Here is a 4,587-nt window from a genome sequence, read left to right on the forward strand (position 1 = left end):
ACAGAGAGAGGGAGAGAGAGACAGCGAGAACAGAGAGAGAGAGAGAGAGAGAGAGAGAGAGAGAGAGAGAGAGAGAGAGAGAGAGAGAGAGAGAGCGCGCGAGCTAGGACTGGCTGCCATACGGATGAGGGGCCTCTGCTTGGCTAGAACTAGAAACATGACTGGGGTGGGGTTGTGAGAGGCAAGCGCCCCCTCTGGCTAGTGCCTGAAGCTCCTGCCAGGGCTGCGTGCTCTGCCCATGTCTCTTAGACCAGCCAGCCCTCCTCCTTCAGGTACCGCAGTGGTAAACACACACTGTGTAAGGCAAGAGTTCCAGTGCTTCTCCGGCCCGTCTTACCGGCCTCCCTCTTGCCTCGGCACAGCCCTCTTTCCTCACTGTCTTTGCTGGGTTGAGCTGCAGCTGAATGACTTCAATGACTCCCACATTCCTCCTGCTCTGCTAGGTTGAACCTCTCCCTCCCCTATGAAACCTTCCCATTGACTAGAGGCTGGTTGTATGAGTAGAAATGCTGGACGGAGGCACTGGTGAGCAAGGCAGGCTCAGCTGTTAATCCCTTTGAGCCCCGCTTCCAGGCAGCTGGGAGGAATGAGTTTCCTTTAAGCACTTGCCCCGTAGCTCTGCTTTGGAGGGGGGGGGAGGGACGTGGCTACTTGCTCCAGACCTGTTCCATCGGTGAGGGGGTACTTTCCTGGGGATGGGGTTCCTTCTCTTTCTCTTAGGTTGCTCCTTCAAGCAATGAATAAATAAACGAGGAGGGGGGAAAGAAAAAGAATAACGTAAAAAAGAAATCCTAATATTCAGCCTGCGCTGGGCTCTCCGTCTCGCTGCTGCACCAAAATCAAACCACTCTTCCCTATTCTGCCTCTATTGTGCTCCCTGAAACAATCGTTCAGAACCTTTTCTTTCCTCAGGGATGGCGGTGTGCGCCACAGAAATGGGCATGTTTGGAGGAAGGCGATGTTGCCGATGAAGAGAACTGGTTCTGTTTTACAGGAGCAGGAGGAGGAATGGCCAAGGCCACTCGCCCAGTTCTCACGCAGCCTCTGCAGGATCTTGCTGGTGCAAGGTCCCCGATCTGGACACATCTGACTTCCGGTCATTTCTTGGCTTCACAAAGTCCCGACCCTCCAGCAGGTCCCTGTGACTTAGCTTGTAGCAGCTGCTCTTTGGCACCTCCCTCTGCCTTCAAAGGCTTCCCTCCCTCCCTTCTCACCACCACCCTTCCCAAAAGTCAGGGTCAAAGCGTACTTTGGGGTCTGGGTGGCTGGTCCAGCAACTTAGGTCCCTCCCCCCATGAAAGTAGGACCAATGGGGGATGCTCGGGCTTGGAGCGTACAGCCTACTTCCCAGACTCATCTCAAATGAAAATATTGGGAACACATTGGCTCTCTGTATTTATGGAGATGTAACATTCGTATTGTCTACTGAATGTGCTTTCCCATCCTTTACACTGCGCTCCAGTGAGAAGCTAAGGGGCTTTATCCTTCCTCCCTCTCAGAGCCAGACTTCTGGAAAGAGCCATCTACCCTTGCTGCCTCCTTTCTCAGCTCTGCCACTTGGCTAAAACTTACAAATGATCTCTGAAATACTGAATCTGAGGAGTTTTCCTTGTCTTCTTGTATCGATACAAGGATACTCTTGAGGTCTCTCTAAAGAACTTTGGAATCCATTGTGAGACGTGGAAGACATGGACACAGGACCGTCCAGCATGGCCCGCCCAAATCAAAGAAGGTGCTATGCTCTATGAGCAAAGCAGAAGTGCAGTAGCTCAAAAGAAATGTGAGACGCACAAATTTAGAAACATCTCCCTCCCTAATGTTCATGTGGACTATTTGTGCCCAGCCTGTGGTAGAGCCTTCCGAGCTCCTATTGATCTGATCAGCCATGGTCAGACATACTGTATGTACATTGACCCCAACATTGTGATATCATTGGGGTCCTCCTCAGGCACAACAGCCAATCAGCTTGGAACAGTGCTGGCTCGCCTCCTCCTAGATGTGCTTTCTCTCATTGGTTTCCCTGAGATTGCGCTCTTCTGGTTCCCCATCTGTCTAGCACTCACTCCTCAGTGTCCCTTGCCAAATCATTCCCAGGTGCTCATCTCCTCCTTTGTGATTTCATCTGCTCCCATCATTCAAGCATCCTTTCTACTTTGATGGCTCAAAATATATATCTTTCTATGAACTCTGCCCCACACGGACAAGTGCTGTGGCTATACACATGGCTCCTAGATATCCAGGTGGCACCTTGAATTGATTTTGTACAAAACAGAATTGATTCTCTTGGTCTGAGAACTCACTCTTCCTCCAATGACCCCCATTTCTGGATGATGGCGGGCGCCACTATCCATGAGAAAAAGTGAGGTTTTGAGCAATTGCTTCAGGGAACATCATGGAGGCTGAAATTAAGAACAATAAAATTATTTATATGATATCAAAAATCAACAAGCATTTATTAAATGCTTACTATGTGCTAGGTCAGGGCATCTAGGTGGCATAGTGGATAGATTGCCAGACCTTGAGTTAGGAAGACTCCTGAGTTCAAATCTGGCCTCTGACATTTACTATCTGTGACTCTGGGCAAGTCACTTAACTGTCTGCCTCAGTTCCTCATCTGTAAAATGAGCTAGAGAAGGAAATGGCAAAACGCTCTACTAACTGTCCCAAGAAAACCCCAATTGGGGTCACAAAGAGTTGGACGTAACTGAAAATGACTGAACAATATGCTAGGTACTATGTTTAGTATAGAGACAGAAAAAAAATAGTCCCAGCTCTCAAGAAGCAGGCATCCTAAGGGGGAAGATAACATAAACAAATCAGGACACACAAGGTCAATGAATAGATAGACAGCCAGATAAATGGAAAGCAACATTAAGAGGGAAACACATGAGTGTTGGGGGGAGTCGTGGGGTGAGGTGAGACTCTCCCAGCCCTCTTACAGAAGGTGTGGTACTGGAGATGAGTCTTAAAGGAAGCTGGAGATTCTTGGGGTCAGAGGTGAGAAAGGAGAGCAGTAAGTTGGTATGGCTGGACAATAGACTGTGGGGAACCTGTCAGTCAACAAGCTTGTGTTTGCTGTTTTTCAAGTGCTGTAAGTAGATTGGAAAGGTCAGAATGGGCCAAGATATGAAGAGCTTTAAATGCCAAACAAAGGACTTTATATTTGAATCTGGAGGCGATAGGGAGCTGCTCGAGTTCATTGAGTGGGAGTAGGGTGGTGAAGTGGTCAGACTAGCCTTTTAGGAAGATCAGCGGAATGGAGGATGAATAGGAGTGGAAAGAAACCTATTGCAATAGTCCATATGTGAGGTGATGAGGGTCTGCACCAATGAAGCAATCAATCAACTAACATTTATTAAGTCCCTACTATGTGCCAGGCACTGTGCTAAGCACTAGGGGGCACAAAAAGAAGCAAAAGAAAATCTTTGCCCTTGAAGAACTTACAGTCTGGTAGGGGAGACAACATACAAACAAATACACACAAAGCAGGTTCTACACAGGATAAATAGGAAATATTTAGCAGAGAGAAGGCACTTGAATGAGGAGGGGTTAGGTGGCTGCTGTGTCAGAGGAGAGAAGGGGCCCTGTTGGAGGGATGCTTCAGAGGTGAAGTGGACCAGAGGTGCTGGAGAGGTGAAATGGACCAGAGATTCTGCAGAGATAAAATGGACCAGAGGTGCTACAGAGGTGAAATGGACCAGAGGTACAGCAGAGGTGAAATTGACCAGGGATTCTGAAGAGATGAAACTGACTAGAGGTGCTGCAGAGGTGGAATCACAGGCCTTGGCACCAGCTTGGATCTGGGAGTGAGAGAACGAGGAGCCCGGGATGACTCCTAGGTTGGGAGCCTGGAGCACTGGGAGAATTGGGGGTATTGTAGACAGAAGGTTTGGGGTAAAGATGACAAATTTGAGATGTCTGTGGATGGAATTGAGGCAGAGAGAAGTTAGAGCTGGATTTGTCCGTTCAGGCCAGGTCTCATTTGCAGGGAGGGGGGGCCCTCCGAGGGGCAGATCGCAGATGGAGAGCGGGGAGAAGGCACCAGGACTCCCCAGCATCTCCAGGACTACCCGAATACAAGAAAGGGCAAACTTGGGAAACTGAGGAAGGGAAGGGGAGTGCCTTTCCTTTGTGGTCATTCCACGTGTGGGGGAGGAAGTTGCGGCTGGAACCCCAACGGTGAGAGCCGTCCTAAGTCAGAGGGGGAGGTCCTGGAAAGGGGGTGAGCTCCCCGTCCTTGGAAGTATTTCAGAGATGCGGGGACAGGGACTGGCCGGACCCTCCCTTGTGGTGGTCCTTCGAGGTCCCCTCACGCCCTCCCCGGGCCACCCATGCCCCAGGCGGACCGGGTTCGGTTGCGTGCGCAAGAGTGGCCGCCAGGAGGCATTCGCGAGGACGGCGAACTGCGCAGACGCGAATTTGTCCTAGAACATCCGGGCTCCGCAGGGGGCGGGGCGGAACGCAAAGGGTGTCGGAAGCGGAAGCTGCCCCGCCCCCCGCCGGCTGTTGCTGGGCACGGCCCTACTTACGCCTGCGCAGTGAGGCTGCGCGCCGTGCGCCGGGGTCGGGGGCGGGGGCGGGGCCGGC

This window comes from Phascolarctos cinereus, unplaced genomic scaffold (genome assembly GCF_003287225.1).
Source record: "Phascolarctos cinereus isolate Bilbo 61053 unplaced genomic scaffold, phaCin_HiC Scaffold_9;HRSCAF=440, whole genome shotgun sequence".
Classification (NCBI taxonomy): Eukaryota; Metazoa; Chordata; class Mammalia; order Diprotodontia; family Phascolarctidae; genus Phascolarctos; species Phascolarctos cinereus.